At 46.2% G+C, this 19,579-nt stretch overlaps 13 non-coding genes across 13 annotated transcripts; 6 read left to right on the top strand and 7 right to left on the bottom strand.

The window, feature by feature from the left end:
• The first annotated feature begins 3,602 nt into the window (after window positions 1–3,602).
• On the top strand, window positions 3,603–3,719 carry LOC148632372 (U5 spliceosomal RNA). Its single transcript, XR_015934336.1, has one exon. It is a non-coding gene; the product is annotated as a U5 spliceosomal RNA (small nuclear RNA).
• A 230-nt stretch (window positions 3,720–3,949) lies between these two features.
• On the top strand, window positions 3,950–4,091 carry LOC148632371 (U4 spliceosomal RNA). Its single transcript, XR_015934345.1, has one exon. It is a non-coding gene; the product is annotated as a U4 spliceosomal RNA (small nuclear RNA).
• Window positions 4,092–5,418: 1,327 nt separating this feature from the next.
• LOC148632370 (U4 spliceosomal RNA) lies at window positions 5,419–5,560 on the top strand. Its single transcript, XR_015934353.1, has one exon. It is a non-coding gene; the product is annotated as a U4 spliceosomal RNA (small nuclear RNA).
• A 1,020-nt stretch (window positions 5,561–6,580) lies between these two features.
• trnar-acg (transfer RNA arginine (anticodon ACG)) lies at window positions 6,581–6,653 on the bottom strand. Its single transcript has one exon. It is a non-coding gene; the product is annotated as a tRNA-Arg (tRNA).
• Window positions 6,654–7,823: 1,170 nt separating this feature from the next.
• Window positions 7,824–7,897, bottom strand: trnak-cuu (transfer RNA lysine (anticodon CUU)). Its single transcript has one exon. It is a non-coding gene; the product is annotated as a tRNA-Lys (tRNA).
• Window positions 7,898–8,276: 379 nt separating this feature from the next.
• Window positions 8,277–8,358, top strand: trnas-gcu (transfer RNA serine (anticodon GCU)). The gene has a single exon. It is a non-coding gene; the product is annotated as a tRNA-Ser (tRNA).
• Window positions 8,359–11,345: 2,987 nt separating this feature from the next.
• LOC148632366 (U4 spliceosomal RNA) lies at window positions 11,346–11,487 on the top strand. Its single transcript, XR_015934344.1, has one exon. It is a non-coding gene; the product is annotated as a U4 spliceosomal RNA (small nuclear RNA).
• A 545-nt stretch (window positions 11,488–12,032) lies between these two features.
• Window positions 12,033–12,106, top strand: trnai-aau (transfer RNA isoleucine (anticodon AAU)). Its single transcript has one exon. It is a non-coding gene; the product is annotated as a tRNA-Ile (tRNA).
• Window positions 12,107–15,375: 3,269 nt separating this feature from the next.
• trnag-acc (transfer RNA glycine (anticodon ACC)) lies at window positions 15,376–15,446 on the bottom strand. The gene has a single exon. It is a non-coding gene; the product is annotated as a tRNA-Gly (tRNA).
• Window positions 15,447–15,659: 213 nt separating this feature from the next.
• On the bottom strand, window positions 15,660–15,741 carry trnas-aga (transfer RNA serine (anticodon AGA)). The gene has a single exon. It is a non-coding gene; the product is annotated as a tRNA-Ser (tRNA).
• A 1,265-nt stretch (window positions 15,742–17,006) lies between these two features.
• Window positions 17,007–17,080, bottom strand: trnai-aau (transfer RNA isoleucine (anticodon AAU)). Its single transcript has one exon. It is a non-coding gene; the product is annotated as a tRNA-Ile (tRNA).
• Window positions 17,081–17,923: 843 nt separating this feature from the next.
• On the bottom strand, window positions 17,924–18,005 carry trnas-aga (transfer RNA serine (anticodon AGA)). Its single transcript has one exon. It is a non-coding gene; the product is annotated as a tRNA-Ser (tRNA).
• A 1,270-nt stretch (window positions 18,006–19,275) lies between these two features.
• On the bottom strand, window positions 19,276–19,349 carry trnai-aau (transfer RNA isoleucine (anticodon AAU)). Its single transcript has one exon. It is a non-coding gene; the product is annotated as a tRNA-Ile (tRNA).
• Between the last annotated feature and the right edge of the window lie 230 nt (window positions 19,350–19,579).

Here is a 19,579-nt window from a genome sequence, read left to right as displayed (position 1 = left end):
GCCTCTACTCACTGGAGAGAAGCCATCGGTGCCAGAGGAGCTGAGGAGGAGAAGCCGAGGCTGTAGGGCTGGTGCGACGCGAAAGGCGAAGAGAAGGAGATTTAAACCCTACCTTCCTTCGATCATCATGGGAAATGTGCGGTCCTTAGCGAACAAGATGGACGAACTGGGAGCATTGGTGAGAAGCCAGAGGGAGTATCGTGAATGCAGTATCATGTGTTTCACCGAGACGTGGCTGCAGGAACTTATTCCGGACTCGAACGTTACCATCGGCGGCTTTCAGACGGTGCGGGCGGACAGAAATACCGAAAGCGGTAAGAGGAAAGGAGGGGGGCTCGCGGTGCTTGTAAACAACAGATGGTGTAATCCTGGACATATTCATGTTAAGGAGCGCGTCTGTAACCCGGACATTGAACTGGTAGCCGTAGGACTGCGTCCGTACTATCTGCCGCGGGAGTTTACATGCGCCATCTTTGTTGTTGTTTACATTCCACCTACGGCAAATGCAGAGGTAGCGTGTGACGTCATAAACACAGTCACAGCCAGGCTACAAACAAAGCACCCAAGCGCTTTTATAGCTATTTCAGGAGACTTTAACCACGTATCTATTTCCACCACTCTGCCTACTTTCCACCAGTTTGTTAAGTGCCCGACCAGGGAAAACAAAACACTGGACTTATTATATGCCAATGCTAAGGATGCATATAGTTCCACAGCCCTTCCCCCCCTTGGCAGATCAGATCACAACCTTGTCTTGCTTACACCACTATACAAGCCTATTGTCCAGCGCCAACCTGTGACCATGAGGACCGTGAGGAGATGGTCTCAGGAGGCTATGGAGGATCTACGTGGTGCTTTGGAGGCCACCAACTGGGATGTGCTGTGCGAACCACATGGGGAGGACATAGACAGCATGGTGGACTGTGTCACTGACTATATTAACTTCTGCGTAGACAACACCATCCCCACCAAAGACGTACACTGCTTTTCAAATAACAAACCCTGGATCACCAGCGACCTGAAGGCTCTTCTGAATGACAAGAAGAGAGCCTTTAGGAGGGGAGATAAGGAAGAGGTCAAGCGTGTACAGAGGGAGCTAAAGCAGAAGTTAAGAGAGAGCAAGGATGCCTACAGGAGGAAGGTAGAGGACAAGCTGCAAAGGAATAGGGTGAGAGATGTATGGAGCAGCATGAGAGAGATCACTGGCTTCAAACAGGCTGGGGTTGCAACAGAAGGGAACCTGGAGATGGCCAACAAGTTGAACCAGTTCTTTAACAGGTTTGATTCTGGGTCCTCTGTGGCGCAACACCCATCCCCCCACAGCCACACGCTCCCTAACCCTTCACAGCTGCAACTGCCCAACACCTCCTCCATCCCCCCACAAACATGGCCGCCTACAGCTACAACCCCCGACGGCTGCTCACCCACCCATCCCCCACAGCTGCCACTCTCCAACACCTCTGCCATTAACACCTCCGGCACTGAAAGCACTATGAGCATCATCCCCCGGGCCAGGCTGACCATCACAGCTGACCAGGTGAAGAAGGAGCTGAAGAGGCTGCACGGGGGTAAGGCCACAGGACCAGATAACATCTGTCCCAGAGTTCTGAGGGCCTGTGCTGATCAGCTGAGCGGAGTGCTCCAGCGACTGTTCAACCTGAGCCTGCGCTTGGAGAGAGTCCCGGTGCTCTGGAAGACATCATGCCTGGTCCCGGTACCAAAGAAAGGGCGCCCCTCTGTCCTCAACGACTACAGACCAGTTGCACTGACTTCTCACATCATGAAGACACTGGAGAGACTGGTCTTATCCCACCTGAGACCCATGGTCAGCTCATCACTGGACACCCTACAGTTTGCCTACCAGCCCAGTGTTGGTGTGGAGGATGCGATCATCTACATGCTGCAAAGGGCCTACTCACACCTGGACAGGGCTGGCAACACTGTAAGGATCATGTTTTTCGACTTCTCCAGTGCCTTCAATACCATCCAGCCCTTACTTCTAAGGAGGAAGCTGGAGGAGATGCAAGTCGATGCCTCCATGACCTCGTGGATCACTGACTACCTGACGGGCAGACCACAGTCTGTGAGACTTCAGAACTGCGTGTCTGAACTGGTAGTGAGTAACACAGGGGCACCTCAAGGGACAGTTCTTTCTCCATTCCTCTTCACCCTCTATACTTCGGACTTTAAGTACAACTCAAAGTCATGCCACCTGCAAAAGTTCTCAGATGACTCTGCGATTGTGGGGTGTATCAAGGGTGAGCAGGAGGAGGAGTACAGAGGACTGGTCAGCAGCTTTGTGGAGTGGTGTGGGGTGAACCACTTGGAACTGAATGTTACAAAGACAAAGGAACTGGTGGTAGATTTCAGGAGGAAAAAGGTCAAACCTACTCCTGTCTACATCCATGGGAGTGGCGTGGAGATGGTGGACTCGTACAAGTACCTGGGAGTGCACATCGACGATAGACTGGAATGGTCTAAGAACATCGAGGCCATCTATAAGAACGGACAGAGCCGACTTTACTTCTTGAGGAGGCTCAGGTCCTTCAATGTGTGTAGTAAGATGCTACACATGTTTTATCAGTCGGTGGTAGCGAGTGCCATTTTCTACGCAGTGGTGTGCTGGGGCTCTGGGATTAGAGCAGTAGATTCCAAAAGGCTGAACAAGCTCATCAGGAGAGCGAGCTCTGTCATTGGGTCTGACCTGGACCCCTTGGAGGTAGTGGCTGAGAGGAGAATGATGTCCAAACTGGAGGCCATCATGGACAACTTCTCCCATCCCCTCTATGACAGGCTTGCAGGAATGAAGAGCATGTTCAGCAATAGACTGATTCACCCACGGTGCGACAGGGAGCGCTACAGGAGGTCATTCTTGCCGTCTGCCATAAGACTGTACAACGCATCCACCTTGCGTCTTGGCAGAGGCAACAGCGACAGTGACCTGTTTCTGGACTAAACGCATATACACATATACTGCTACATCTGTTCTCTTTCTTTTTCTTTTTCTTTTTCCCGTTTACAACCACTTTTGTGCAATATATGCCAGGGACCTGTGCAATACATTTATATTTATATTTATATCTATGGTTACATCTATATTTATATTCATACGTGTGATACGATTTTCTGTGTACTGTTCTGTTCTAGTTTCCTCTTGTGTGTCCGGACTGTGAGTAACTCTTGTATTGTATTGTATGTATTGTACTATTAGTATATAATTCGTTACACTGTGGCTGTGTTGTGTGTGTTAAGCTGCTGTTGCACTGCAATTTCCCTCACGGGATCAATAAAGTATCTATCTATCTATCTATGAAGAGGTCACCCAAAAGCTCAAAACGTACAGCATTCTTGCGGGATCCAAAGGTTGCCATCTCAAACTGCAAAACAAACACTGCTTCCACAAAACAAGAAAACAATCCAACTACTCCAACTACAGGCTGATCAAGGTATCTCCCCTGCCAGGTAAGCCGAGAGCCACAGGCGATGAGCCCGGAGCTGAACGGGCCCCACTGGCTCGTTTGTAAGGCCAGGTGCATTACCAACCACGACCGGCAGGGCAGAGGCCTTGAAGGCGGCCTGGGCTCCTGCAGCTGTCCAGCCACGCACTCTGGTTTCTCTTCATCTCGTACAAATCTTTTGCCTTTTACTAAAGATTTCCATGGAGAGGAGCATGAATGAGTTCCATACAATTTTTGTGCTTCCCTGCCTTCGGGTGGGGCGCAGCTGGGCTGGTCAAAGAGAGAAAACAAAACCGCTCACAATCGCTCTTATTACGGCGACTGTGGCCGTCTGCTCTGCGAGTCCTCGGTCTCCGCCTGTCTGATTGGCGCTCTTTTCTTTGGGAGGCGGGAAGTGTCCGGCCGCAAATATGAAGCGTTACAGCAACGACATGCCATGAGACGATTGACAACGATTTCCATAGGATCCCCGCGGTTGCCTGGCAACCGTCAGCTTTGCGCAGTGGCAGTATCGTAGCCTGTGAGGTTTAGCCGAGGCGCGATTATTGCTAGTTGAAAACTTTTCCCAATACCCCGCTTCCGCCGGTTTGCAATACAATCGGCGAAAGCAATTTTTGACAGTCTCGTCAGAGACTGAGCAAGGTGTTTAAAGACAGATTTTGTCATGGTAACATCATGGTAGAAAGAAACAAGCTTGTTACGTCTCAACAGAAACGCTCTTTAGCTCTTTCAGCGTTATGCAGAGAACAGCGTCTGTCGAGATCACTTTTGAGTCAGCGCGAAACGCCGTGTGCTGTCAGTTTGATTTCATATTGCTCATAGCGGCGCCCGGCCTTTGTCTGTCAAACGTTAGGTTGCGCTTCTTCATGCTGCATCGTCGGCATGAGTGGAGCTTTTTAAACGTCTGTACTTACTGCGCCCCATAAGAAATTGTTTGTCCCCGTTCAAAAGAGATTGTGCGATGTCCTGCAGCGTTCGCAAAGCAAACCTTTGACAGTTTGAAAAGAGGAATTTATTCTGCTTCCTGTGCGTGCAGTAGTTACAAAGTTGAACGTCTTTACACGATCTGCTGCAGTTTTCAGTGGGCGGGCTTTGTCAGATGGCTTGGAAAAACGCACTGTGTTTCGGCTCGGGAAACATCATGAGCAGTGTCCTGCATGTTTTCTGTGTATAGCTGTCTTTTAACGCATACAGAATTCATTCGAAATCATTGATTTCTCCAATTAACAAAGGTCCCTTTTTGAACCTGCCAGAAGCATTCTTTCAATGTAACAGATTTACTCCGAGGAAAGGCAGCATGACATTGAGAGTAGCTCAAGCTTTCAGCACCCGTATCGGACTGCGTGTATGCAGACACCGCTCAGAATCCCCTGTAAGATTCTCCCTCAGTTCCGTTGTGCAGTGCTTTACCTCTTTCAAAAGGCTTCACTTTCCTAGTCACATTCCAATGCTCATCGAACCCGGGCTGTTTCCTCCAGCGGTATAGTATTGCAGTGAGACAGCACGATGCCTGCAAGACTATGTCACGCTAAACGCCACAGATTGTGTTTGTCCCTTCGTGTCAGTCGTCCTGCAGCCACGGGAAGTGGGACACAAACATGCTGCAATGCTTTCAGGACGTTAGGATTTGTTTGTGCAACATCCGAGAAGAGTACTTGTGGCTTGAATGTGAACTGTACGTGCCCACCCCCTTTCCTCTGTAGTGCATGAGTTCCTCCCGGCATGCCCTTCGTCATTGTTCTGTCATCTTGTATTTAAAGGGTTGTATTTCTGCTGCTGAAAATAAGCAACGGTTTTCTCACAACGCCCTTTGTTCCCGACGGAGCCCTTGTCTGTCATGACATTCTTCAAAACCTCAAGCTAGAAGAAGACGACAAATATGAAGCGTTACAGCAACGACATGCCATGAGACGATTGATGACGATTTCCATAGGATCCCCGCGGTTGCCTGGCAACCGTCAGCTTTGCGCATTGGCAGTATCGTAGCCTGTGAGGTTTAGCCGAGGCGCGATTATTGCTAGTTGAAAACTTTTCCCAATACCCCGCTTCCGCCGGTTTGCAATACAATCGGCGAAAGCAATTTTTGACAGTCTCGTCAGAGCGTGACATAGTCTTGCAGGCATCGTGCTGTCTAACTGCAATACTATACCGCTGGAGGAAACAGCCCGGGTTCAATGAGCCTTGTAATGTGACTAGGAAAGTGAAGCCTTTTGAAAGAGGTAATGTCGACGCTTTTTTAACAGAGCACCAAAAAAGCGTCTTTTTTGAAGGCCTGGGTACTGAGCATTGGTGGTTCAGTGGTAGAATTCTCGCTTACCATGTGGGAGGCTCTGGTTCGATTCCCAGCCAAAGCAGTAGCTTTTGCAGCGAGCGGCTCCATCACTTGCATCCCCTTGCAACTCGCAACTGAAAACCCACTGAAGCAAAGCATTTGTTAGCCAGGTCAGTACCCGGATGAGGGTGAGCTACAGGGAAAAACAAAGTTTCCAGCTGGAAGCGGTGTTAATGGTGCCGGTGGGGGGGCGCTCACCCTGCATCACGCTTTCATGTATGCTATTGCAGACACCAACGTTGCCTAGATAGAAAACCGAAATAGCCGTGGGTTTGCTTGCTGGTCTGAAGGATCTCTCTTCGAATATCTATCATTTGTCAATGGAAGTAAAAAGCGCTGCAATCTCATACGTTCACAATCAAACTCGCAGCTGTTGTTCGACTTTATTTCTTGACTAATTACAACTGAGTGTCGCATGAGCAGTTACATAAACTTGTCTGGTATATTTGAACACAAATGCCGTTCTTCAATTAAAACTAACAGTACATTGTCAGGGACATTCAGTTCTATACAAACAAGAGACAGACAAGAGAATATTTCTACCGTTCATGTGGACTACGTGTTGACTTACTGATCGGAATAATTGAAAAGTTCGGGCTCATAGTCGATGCAGTGCGTGCTAATTAGAACAGCAACGCTGAGCTCTCAGCACCGTACTGAGCCCAGGTGTTTTTCTAAAGCTGTCAGGTGCAGTTCATTTACATGAAGGAAATCTCTTACTGGGTTCGATTACAATGCAGTAAGTAGCACAGACTACTTAGGGAGTAGCCCGATGCGTTTAAAAACGACCCGAGCCAGGCAGGAGTCGAACCTGCAATCTCCTGAGCCGTAGTCAGACGCGTTATCCATTGCGCCACTGGCCCTGGTGTGACACTGCAGGACTGTAACCCAGTGAGATCAGCACTGCAACTAGTAAAATATTACCCCCGGTCCATTCTTTTCCAAAAGTGAGAAACACCTGTTTTCTACATTTTGTCTGTTTTAAAACCATATCTCTTTAAACCAAACCAAGAGTTTGTCTTTTGCACTGATATTCTGATTCATTTCGATTTCAAAGAAAAAAAAACATTATCTTCCAAAGCATCATAAAATTGTCCATTCTTCCAGACTCTACTTCTCTCTTGTAGTAGTACAGCAGACCTTTCCAGGTGAGCAGATCACAGAGTCCGAAATATGCTTCCTCCATCAAGCAAAGTACCTGAACATGACTCTGTCTTCATAAAAGCGCCCCTGTAATAAAGAAATTAAATCGGAAATCAAGAGGGCAGTTGCCTACTGAAGTTCAAGAAGTCATCAATTTTAACCTAGCAACACATTAAGGGCTGCATCTATACAAGTACGATTCTAGAAATGCTCACCAGATTACGTTTTAAGAAGGAACTGCGCCTCAGGTTCCGCCGAGATCTTAACTTGGATGGCAGGATTCAGAGTCCGGAGTGCGGACTGATGGCGCACGGAGGGTCCACATACTGTGGATCCCTCAGTTTTCTTCCGCGTGTTTAAACCGCCAGCGTGTGACTCCCCTGTCCCCGTGACCTCATTGCTCTGCTCTCGCCTCTGTGCAGCTGAGCCTGACTCATGGTAAAGTGGAAAAAAATATGCCCTCAACGTGAGATTTACTCTGGATCGAGGATAGATGTCACCTTTTTATCGTTGAACAGGATGTATGTGATGTGGCGACTAGGTTCAATTTTGTATCCTTTTAAAAGATTAAGGACTGCGGTGAGCGTGATTTACCACCGTTTCAGCTAAGAACCCGACGTGAGCACCGTTTAAGCTGCATAGACTCGGTCGTTTAACTCTTCTCCATTAGCAGGGTTAAGGTTAAAGAAAAAAAACATTGCTGACTTCTTTTTTTTTGCCAGCCGCTAGCGCTGATTAGCAATGTTTGTATTTCATGTTTTGCAAGTTCCATCCATTTTAAGAAAAACAAGTCGCGTTAAAGACAGGAAATGAATACTTGCATCTAATTAAGTCTAGCCATAGGCAGTTGTCTGTAAGGACCAGTTCTGTTCGAGAAGACAGAACAAAGAAGGCACCACTGGGATTCGGACCCAGGATCTCCTGTTTAAGAGACAAGCGCTTTAACCAACTAAGCCACGGTGCCCCGGGAGTCTTGTCCTTTTGCAGCCACTTGGACACACCACTCAGACACATCTGCATTCGGTGTGTGCTCCGCCTGCTCGCTGAGCAAGTTGCCACCTTTACATACAATAGCAACATCGACACCAAGAGAAAGGATGACAAATGGCTTTTATCTGGAACTTTTCATGTCCAAGGAGCTCAATGTGCTTTCTGTGTACAACAGGGCCACTGAACTCCACACTGGCCACTGAACCACAGCAGTGGCTTGCTGGCTTGACATCTCCCAAGGAAAATGTTGAAATCGCATGTGGAACAGGAAAAGGACCCTCGAGTACGAGGGAAAAAAAAGAAAAAGATCATCTGGAGCGCGCCAACCCATGTCTGGACAGCTCAGTTTTGTCGACGAGGTGGCTGAGTGGTTAAGGCGATGGACTGCTAATCCATTGTGCTCTGCACGCATGGGTTTGAGTCCCATCTTCGTTGCTCTCTACGTGTGCCCGTTCGACGTTGGCCCTCCCTTTGTTTGCTCCAGTACTAGAGCCTTACATTTTCTAGCGGTGGCTGAACATGGTATAGTAAGCTAACGTCGGTATCAAGCAGTGGCAGTAACAGTATTTACGTGCCGCTGCTGCCAAGTGGCTCTGGGTTGAGACCGCGTTTTCACTTACTTGCAGCACAAACGGAGAAAGCGATTTTTGACAGTCTCTCGAGAGACTGCGCTAGGTGTTTAGGGATAGACTTTGTCAGTTCCCCCTGGGATGATGGCCTCTCAAATAGTTTGTGATTCCTCTAGACGTTTATACAGTAGAAGCCTGCTTTGTGGCTTAAATCCAAGCTAAGGAAACGAGTTAGAGGTCTGATGCAGAACTGCGAATTCAATGAAGGGGAACACTACAGTACATTGCGCTGTATGTTGAGGAAAGCTGCCCCCTTCTGTTCCTTGTCGACCGAACAGAGGACTGTAAAGGATACCGCAAGAAACTTTAGGATGTTGGTTGGAATCCAGCTCCAAAGAAGCCCCTTTGGGTGTTATGTCATCAAAAAGTAAGAACAGAGAATCTCCCTTTGATCAAAAGCGCAACAGAACTGTTTTCCGTGGAGCAGGTTTCAGATCCGTAGACCTGTTTTATTTGTAGGGCAGGGCGCATTCCCTGCACTGCACTTTCAAAAGCATTTACATTCGTGTTAGACGCAAGAATTGCCTTTGATTTGCGTGCTTACGAACGCCATGGAAAACGAAACAAAACAAAAGCCCTCAGCTCCTGCACTTGATTATAATGCTTTTTTTTTATTTTTATTAAACATGTAGAATTTACAAATACAAATACAACAAGAGGATCAGAGTCATGTACAAGAGAAAAAAAACGCAGCAGAAAAAAAAAACATTTAACTACCAGAGGTAATTAAGTAATTATGTGATCAAATTGTATATTTTACATGTATCATATTTTCCTTGCTTTAATATTTCTCAATTATAAACTTTAGTTTCAACATGCATGCGTTTCCTGTAAAAAAATAAAACTCAGCACAGTTTTTTACAAAACAAAAAAAACGTTTTTCTTTTAACAACATTTCGAGTACCTCTGGCATTCATGAAAAAGACATACACAAAAGCAAATAACTAACTCTAAGACTGTCTAAACTATTGAGTTTTTCAAAGAACCAGAACTATAACAGTCCTTAACACTTAACTACAGCATTCCAAACTAACACTAAAGAAACACTAGTATATACTGGTATAACAAATAAAACCAAACATAATCATTAACTGAGCAGTCACTGAGAGCAAATCTCCTTCCCGTCCACAAAGGCCCTCGCTCCCACAAAGTAGGCTCTCCTCCCCTCTCTTCTGGCAGCTTCAACCTGGGGCCACAGCTGGTTCCTGGTGCTCCTGCCCGCGGCAGACAGTTCCTCTGCAAACCTCAGTTTGTTCCCATTCAAATACTCATTCCCCCTCGCCGCTCGCCACAGCATGTCCCTCGCCGTCCTCTTGGTGAACTGTATTATAATCGATCTGGGGCGCACTTGCCCAGACATGTTCGCTCTCCCGAGCCTGTGAACAAAGTCAATGGCCGATATTACGTCCTCCTGGTCCGGCAGGGTCCTTTTACAGATACCCTTCACTGTTGCAACAAGGTCCTTATCACGTTCCTCTTTAACTCCAAATAATTTTAAATTCCATCGTCGACAGTATCTATCTACATCGTTCACTTTCAATTCAAGTTCTTTAATATGCTTTTCTTGTTCGGTATTTACTTGTTTAAGAACTTTTACTTCACTCTTTAAGTCTTCAACCTCTTTAAACACACAGTCCATGGACTTTTTAAGACTTTCGATTGCGACTGTATTAAATCGAATCATTTCCTTCAGCTCACCCATCATGTTAAAGATGTTGGTTTGGAGCTCCTCCAGCGTCAGGTCACCCCTTCCTCTCTTGGCCGCCGGGGTTTTCACAGGGGTGCTGGGCAGGGACTCCGGCTCTACCGTACGAGCGCATCTCCAGCACTCTTTCCACGTCCCCTCCAGCTGCTTCACTTTTCCCTGTAGTTCCATCGATTTTCTTGTAGTGCTATACATATACGATTGAGGTATCTTAGATTTCTCCTTCGAGGACCCAGCACTCTCTTTTCTTTTCCCAGTGTTACTCATATCGAAATTCTTAAACCTAAAAAAAATCTTTTTTTTTTCTTTCAATTATAACTGAAGTTTAAACAAGTAGTGTTAAGTCTTTATTTTTCTGTAGTCAAAAAAAGCAAAAATTAACATTCAGGTCATGAAAAACTCAAAAAAACTCCTCAACCACTAAACTTTACCTCCCACCTGAGCGCCATCTTGAACGCCCCTACCACCAGAGAATGCTCACGATTTCGGAAGCTGTCTCCGGGACGTGCTGATTCCACACATCCTGAATAAATCATGATATAGTTAGTTGCTGTAGCTAGACGTTTAAATGAGTTTCATGGCCAGATGGACTGTTTCCTCCAGCGGTATAGTATTGCAGTGAGACAGCACGATGCCTGCAAGACTATGTCACGCTAAACGCCACAGATTGTGTTTGTCCGTTCGTGTCAGTCGTCCTGCAGCCACGGGAAGTGGGACACAAACATGCTGCAATGCTTTCAAGACGTTAGGATTTGTTTGTGCAACATCCGAGAAGAGTACTTGTGGCTTGAATGTGAACTGTACGTGCCCGCCCCCTTTCCTCTGTAGTGCATGAGTTCCTCCCGGCATGCCCTTCGTCATTGTTCTGTCATCTTGTATTTAAAGGGTTGTATTTCTGCTGCTGAAAATAAGCAACGGTTTTCTCACAACGCCCTTTGTTCCCGACGGAGCCCTTGTCTGTCATGAAATTCTTCAAAACCTCAAGCTAGATGAAGAAGAGGACAAATATGAAGCGTTACAGCAACGACATGCCATGAGACGATCGATAACGATTTCCATAGGATCCCCGCGGTTGCCTGGCAACCATCAGCTTTGCGCAGTGGCAGTATCGTAGCCTGTGAGGTTTAGCCGAGGCGCGATTATTGCTAGTTGAAAACTTTTCCCAATACCCCGCTTCCGCCGGTTTGCAATACAATCGGCGAAAGCAATTTTTGACAGTCTCGTCAGAGACTGAGCAAGGTGTTTAAAGACAGATTTTGTCATGGTGACATCATGGTAAAAAGAAACGAGCTTGTTACGTCTCAACAGAAACGCTCTTTAGCTCTTTCAGCGTTATGCAGAGAACAGCGTCTGTCGAGATCACTTTTGAGTAAGCGCGAAACGCTGTGTGCTGTCAGTTTGATTTCATATTGCTCGTAGCGGCGCCCGGCCTTTGTCTGTCAAACGTTAGGTTGCGCTTCTTCATGCTGCATCGTCGGCATGAGTGGAGCTTTTTAATCTTCTGTACTTACTGCGCCCCATAAGAAATCGTTTGTCCCCGTTCAAAAGAGATTGTGCGATGTCCTGCAGCGTTCGCAAAGCAAACCTTTGACAGTTTGAAAAGAGGAATTTATTCTGCTTCCTGTGCGTGCAGTAATTACAAAGTTGAACGTCTTTACACGATCTGCTGCAGTTTTCAGTGGGCGGGCTTTGTCAAATGGCTTGGAAAAACGCACTGTGTTTCGGCTTGGGAAACATCATGAGCAGTGTCAGCACAGAGAGGACCATTGTCGTGAGGCTGGTTAGCTCAGTTGGTTAGAGTGTGGTGCTAATAACGCCAAGGTCGTGGGTTCGAGCCCCGTACGGGCCAGGTCCTTTTCTCCCCTCTTACCAAAGCTGTTAGGTTCCTTTCCGTGGTGAGATGGGTTGTCATGCAACGCTGCCACATAGTGCCGACAGACAAGAGTGTTGCGGGAGAAGAGAAAAGTGTTTGATGATTTAAGAGTGTCTTAGGTGGAGCCAAAATCAAGTGTCACAAATGCAAGTGGGAGGATTTCCAATGTTTAATATGGTAAAAATAAGCAGAAGTTATCTGCCGGTCCGGCACAGTCTGCTATGCTTTTGTCATATACTGTAAAGTGGTGTGGAACTGGGTGTCGAACTGGAGCCTCACCATTTGCATATGTGAGGCTCCAGTTATACATCGAGTGTCACGTTAAATGACAAAAATCAAGAGAGTTAAAGCAGCTGGAGAGGTTTTCTTACAACTTTTGAGCTGACACAGTTTTGGAAAATGTTTCCTTCACGCTGCACTGTACAACATAGGCAGCCAAGAGTCTCCAAAACAAAACAGAATTGACAGATAGGAGAAAATTCCCACTCGTCCTGAAGTTCCCAAAATCAAGCACTGAGCATAAACAAAGTGTCTAAGTAGCGTGGGAATGCTAACCCTAACCCTAGCTGGAGTTTGAGCAATCCAGCACTGAGCGTAAAAAGATGAGTCAAAGTAATGTCTAATCTGATTATTTTCCTTAGAGCTGGTTCAGAGTTTGCTCAAGAATTTCCCTTTCACAGATGCGCAAAGAAGAATGTTGGGGGTGCACGCTTCAAGGTGCCTTACAGCTGTAGGGAGTGATTCGAGACGATTCGTGGCGTGTGCTCGTTCCCATATACCGTACACCGGGGGTGCAGTGCTAGGATGACGTACAATACCGCTTGGGCACGTAATGGCGTTATTTGCAAGTGCGGGACGTGAGGGTTTTTGTTTGTTCGTTGTTTTGCTCTGCTTTGCTTTGTTTTGCTTTCCATCGCGTTGGTAAGAGCGTAAATAAAAAGGCGATTCCTGCGTCTACCACTAATGTAAGAGCTATTTCAAGTGCGGCGTGTTGCGGCTTTTCAAATGCTCAACAGGATGACTTCGCATGCACGCGTGCTTTCATGAAGTCGTGTGTGCAACCATGTCTGCTTACGTGCAAACGGGCGTGGTTTCATGTATGCAAAAAACTTTCCTGGGCTCTTCTGAAGCACATAAAATTATTTGGAGATATAAATTAGGCTCTAGAATTGATAACTTTTTTTTCATTTTTGGCATTTTTCATCATTTTTCAGAAAGTGGTTGCAAGCCCGATATCATGCGAAGAAACTTCAGGATTCGGGGATCAGTCAATGGATTTTAAAACACATCCTAAATACAGTGTTCCTGCACCTTTGACCTCATCCAGAATGTATCGTTTTTTGAAAGGGATTGCTGTCAGAATGCACAACTGAATCCCAAACAGAATCTCTAGTCAAATATGATCATTTGTGAAACAGGCAAATGAGTCTCTCAGGTGCCCATTGCTCATTTTCAGACACATTTATGCAATACTTTCACCATGCGTTGAGCAATAGGGATTAAAGATACCAGAGGTAAGGTTTAAAAGTGATTCTGAGGTGGAATAGATCAGCGATACAGCTAGGCATCTGAAATGCGGGGTTTGAGAGCCCTTCAGGGAACACCGTACCCTAAAGGTACCAGAAGTCCACTAGTATAAGCATTAAGTCACTGTCACCCCTGTTACAATGTGATTGCTACATATCTTCATTTCTTTGGTTTTTAAGGAGTAAGAGTGCAGGGGGTCTAAATCTGCGATCCAGTGTGTTGAAGTATTTCACAACACTACCTGTAGCCCGTCTGGAAATAAATCCTCATTCTGATTATTGACCTGGGCATGTACCAAAAAATCAGTGAGCATATATATATATATCACTGTGTTGAAGCTAAAGACCTGTATGTAATAATATGATGCTAAAATGTTATTTTCACATATATTAATGTAATAAATGATTGCTTATGCTTTATAAACAAATCTTATTAAAATAAAAGCTTAAGTTTTGTATTTATCTTGTACCATAGAACATGATTTTCTTTGTATTTCATGCCCACAAAGTGTCAAAATGACGCACTACATGATATAAGGAAGATTATCACATGCATATCGGTATTATCTTTCTCATTAATATGCATTCCTTTCATTACCTTTTAATTTTTAAAATGAACTCAAATTGTGTATAATGTTATAATTTAAGTAGAATAGGTTCTAATAATATAATGATAAAGTGTGTTGCACTACTTCACTACTTCACTGCTCTATGCCGTCTGGAAATAAATCCTCAGACTGCTTACTGCCCAGGGCATGTACCAATAAATTACAGGAGCACATCTATATATCACTGCGTTGAAGCAGGAGACACAATCACTGCAAACATCCTAAATACAGCGTTTCAGCACCTTTGACCTCATCCAGAACGTATCATTTCTTGAAAGGGATTGCTGTCCGAATGCACAGCTGAATCCCAAACAGAATCTCTAGTAAAATACGATCATTTGTGAAACAGGCAAATGACTGTCATTCCTCATTGTCAGACACGTATGCAATGCTTTCACCGTGCATTGAGCAATAGGGATTAAAGACGCCACAGGTAAGGTTAGAAGTCATTCTGACTATATTCTAAAATATTGGACTCATATTCTTATGATGGCAGACATGATGCTGCTTTTAAAACCGGGGTTAATGGACATTATATGACTGTCAATTCTGTTTTGTTTTGGAGACTCTTGGCTGCCTATGTGGTACAGTGCAGCGTGAAGGAAACATTTTCCAAAACTGTGTCAGCTCAAAAGTTGTAAGAAAACCTCTCCAGCTGCTTTAACTCTCTTCATTTTTGTCATTTAATGTAACACTACCAGTTCGACACCACTTTACAGTATATGACAAAAGCATGGCAGACTGTGCCGGACCGGTAGATAACTTCAGCTTATTTTTACCATATTAAACAATGGAAATCCAACCACTTGCATTTGTGACACTTTATTTCTGCTGCACCTAAGACACTCTTAAATCTTCAAACACATTTCTCTTCTCCCGCAACACTCTTGTCTGTCACTATGCTGTGGCATTGGGACCAACACAGACCTCAGGGTGAGCGTTAAGGGTGACGTCAGGGTGAGCGCACCATTAACACCGCTTCCAGCTGGAAGCTTTGTTTTTCCCTGTAGCTCACCCTCATCCGGGTACTGACCTGGCTCACACCTGCTTAGCTTCAGTAGGTTTTCAGTTGCGAGTTGCAAGTGATGGAGCCGCTCGCCGCAAAAGCCACTACATTGGCCGGGAATCGAACCCGAGCCTCCCGCGTGGTAGGCGAGAATTCTACCACTGAACCACCAATGCTCAGTGCCTGGGCCTTCAAAAAAGACGCTTTTTTGGTGCTCTGTGCAAAACGCGTCGACATCTGCTTCCAGCTGCAAAATGCCATTCGCGGACGCTGAAGAACTTATTTCCAAGGCAGCGGGTACAAGCGATTGGGCGTTTTAAAACCACCAGGAACAGCAAAGAGGCGCGCTTCTTTGCTTGCGCCGAAACACACCGACTGGAGGCGGATAACGTAGTCGGCAGGATTCGAACCTGCGCGGGGAGACCCCAATGGATTTCTAGTCCATCGCCTTAACCACTCGGCCACGACTACAGCAAGCCCCACTGCCGCTGCGTTCTTGCTACAATCTTACCTGGAATGCGAGGCGCCGGCGGAAGCCTATTTCAAAGTCGTTCTCTGTTTCAAAAAAACATTTCCAAAATACAAGCCTTGCAGACAGACACGCCTCAGAGGACTTAAGGGTGGCTTCATGTCGGAATGATAAAGTCTCCCCGTCCGGACATGAAAATGCCACTTTGTTACACACAAAAAAAGAATCAACAACAGAGAAATGCCCACAAGCATTTGAAAAGCCGCACCACGTCGCACTTGAAATAGCTCTTACATTAGTGGTAGACGCAGGAATCGCCTTTTTATTTACGCTCTTACCAACGCGATGGAAAGCAAAACAAAGCAAAGCAGAGCAAAACAAAACGAACAAACGAAAACCTTGCGTATAACGCCGTTACGTGCCCAAGCGGTATTGTACATCATCCTAGCACTGCACCCCGGGGCGTACGGTATATGGGAACGAGCACACGCCACGAATCGTCTCGAATCACTCCCTACAGCTGTAAGGCGCCTTGAAGCGTGCACCCCCAACATTCTTCTTTGCGCATGTGTGAAAGGTAAACTCTTGAGCAGACTCTGAACCAGCTCTAAGGAAACTAATCCGATTAGACGTTACTTTGACTCATCTTTTTACGCTCAGTGCTGGATTGCTCAAACTCCAGCTAGGGTTAGGGTTAGCATTCCCACGCTACTTAGACACTTTGTTTACGCTCAGTGCTGGATTTTGGGAACTTCAGGATGAGTGGGAATTTTCTCCTATCTGTCAATTCTGTTTTGTTTTGGAGACTCTTGGCTGCCTATGTTGTACAGTGCAGCGTGAAGGAAACATTTTCCAAAACTGTGTCAGCTCAAAAGTTGTAAGAAAACCTCTCCAGCTGCTTTAACTCTCTTCATTTTTGTCATTTAATGTGACACTCGATGTATAACTGGAGCCTCACATATGCAAATGGTGAGGCTCCAGTTCGACACCCAGTTCGACACCACTTTACAGTATATGACAAAAGCATGGCAGACTGTGCCGGACCGGCAGATAACTTCCGCTTATTTTTACCATATTAAACATTGGAAATCCTCCCACTTGTATTTGTGACACTTGATTTTGGCTCCACCTAAGACACTCTTAAATCTTCAAACACTTTTCTCCCGCAACACTCTTGTCTGTCGGCACTATGTGGCAGCGTTGCATGACAACCCCTCTCACCACGGAAAGGAACCTAACAGCTTTGGTAAGAGAGGAGAAAAGGAACTGGCCAGTACGGGGCTCGAACCCGTGACCTTGGCGTTATTAGCACCACGCTCAAACCAACTGAGCTAACCGGCCTCACAACAGTGCTCCTCTCTGTGCTGCAAAAAATCGAACTCAGGGAATTTCTTTTGTCCTCCTTTGAATAGAAAGCCGTGTAATTCAGTGTACGGGCTTTCTCGTGCAGTTTCATGGTTCTTGTAACCCAAATCCTACACTGGCCTGAAGTGCCCCCCCATTTCACAGCATTTTTCAGCTGATTTAAAATGTACCTAAAGGAGAAGCATTATTGAAGACCATCAATTACCAAGAGCTTTTGTCAAAGGTTTTGGTGGTCATTTTGAATGACCACAGAGCGCTGTGACCTCGGTTTTACATCTCATCCAAAAGACAGCGCCCTTTTACAACACAGCATCTCCGTCACTATACTGGGGCATTGGGACCCGCACAGACCTCAGGGCGAGCGCCCCACCGCCGGCACCATTAACACCGCTTCCAGCTGGAAGCTTTGTTTTTCCCTGTAGCTCACCCTCATCCGGGTACTGACCTGGCTCACACCTGCTTAGCTTCAGTGGGTTTTTTGAGTTGCGAGTTGCAAGGGGATGCAAGTGATGGAGCCGCTCGCTGCAAAAGCCACTGCATTGGCCGGGAATCGAACCCGAGCCTCCCGCGTGGCAGGCGAGAATTCTACCACTGAACCACTAATGCTCAGTGCCTGAGCTGTCAAAAAAGACGCTTTTTTGGTGCTCTGTGCAAAACGCGTCGACATCTGCTTCCAGCTGCAAAATGCCATTCGCGGACGCTGAAGAACTTATTTCCAAGGCAGCGGGTACAAGCGATTGGGCGTTTTAAAACCACCAGGAACAGCAAAGAGGCGCGCTTCTTTGCTTGCGCCGAAACACACCGACTGGAGGCGGATAACGTAGTCGGCAGGATTCGAACCTGCGCGGGGAGACCCCAATGGATTTCTAGTCCATCGCCTTAACCACTCGGCCACGACTACAGCAAGCCCCACTGCCGCTGCGTTCTTGCTACAATCTTACCTGGAACGCGAGGCGCCGGCGGAAGCCTATTTCAAAGTCGTTCTCCGTTTCAAAAAAACATTTCCAAAATACAAGCCTTGCAGACAGACACACCTCAGAGGACTTAAGGGTGGCTTCATGTCGGAATGATAAAGTCTCCCCGTCCGGACATGAAAATGCCACTTTGTTACACACAAAAAAAGAATCAACAACAGAGAAATGCCCACAAGCATTTGAAAAGCCGCACCACGTCGCACTTGAAATAGCTCTTACATTAGTGGTAGACGCAGGAATCGCCTTTTTATTTACGCTCTTACCAACGCGATGGAAAGCAAAACAAAGCAAAGCAGAGCAAAACAAAACGAACAAACGAAAACTTTGCGTATAACGCCGTTACGTGCCCAAGCGGTATTGTACATCATCCTAGCACTGCACCCCGGGGCGTACGGTATATGGGAACGAGCACACGCCACGAATCGTCTCGAATCACTCCCTACAGCTGTAAGGCGCCTTGAAGCGTGCACCCCCAACATTCTTCTTTGCGCATGTGTGAAAGGTAAACTCTTGAGCAGACTCTGAACCAGCTCTAAGGAAACTAATCCGATTAGACGTTACTTTGACTCATCTTTTTACGCTCAGTGCTGGATTGCTCAAACTCCAGCTAGGGTTAGGGTTAGCATTCCCACGCTACTTAGACACTTTGTTTACGCTCAGTGCTGGATTTTGGGAACTTCAGGATGAGTGGGAATTTTCTCCTATCTGTCAATTCTGTTTTGTTTTGGAGACTCTTGACTGCCTATGTTGTACAGTGCAGCGTGAAGGAAACATTTTCCAAAACTGTGTCAGCTCAAAAGTTGTAAGAAAACCTCTCCAGCTGCTTTAACTCTCTTCATTTTTGTCATTTAATGTGACACTCGATGTATAACTGGAGCCTCACATATGCAAATGGTGAGGCTCCAGTTCGACACCCAGTTCGACACCACTTTACAGTATATGACAAAAGCATGGCAGACTGTGCCGGACCGGCAGATAACTTCCGCTTATTTTTACCATATTAAACATTGGAAATCCTCCCACTTGTATTTGTGACACTTGATTTTGGCTCCACCTAAGACACTCTTAAATCTTCAAACACTTTTCTCTTCTCCCGCAACACTCTTGTCTGTCGGCACTATGTGGCAGCGTTGCATGACAACCCCTCTCACCACGGAAAGGAACCTAACAGCTTTGGTAAGAGAGGAGAAAAGGACCTGGCCAGTACGGGGCTCGAACCCGTGACCTTGGCGTCATTAGCACCACGCTCGAACCAACTGAGCTAACCGGCCTCACAACAGCGCTCCTCTCTGTGCTGCAAAAAATCGAACTCAGGGAATTTCTTTTGTCCTCCTTTGAATAGAAAGCCGTGTAATTCAGTGTACGGGCTTTCTCGTGCAGTTTCATGGTTCTTGTAACCCAAATCCTACACTGGCCTGAAGTGCCCCCCCATTTCACAGCATTTTTCAGCTGATTTAAAATGTACCTAAAGGAGAAGCATTATTGAAGACCATCAATTACC

Source organism: Lepisosteus platostomus, unplaced genomic scaffold (assembly GCF_059453375.1).
Source record: "Lepisosteus platostomus isolate fLepPlt1 unplaced genomic scaffold, fLepPlt1.hap1 Scaffold_61_H1, whole genome shotgun sequence".
Taxonomy (NCBI): domain Eukaryota; kingdom Metazoa; phylum Chordata; class Actinopteri; order Semionotiformes; family Lepisosteidae; genus Lepisosteus; species Lepisosteus platostomus.
Note: the sequence above shows the minus strand (reverse complement) of the source record. Positions and strands in the feature narration are given on the sequence as shown.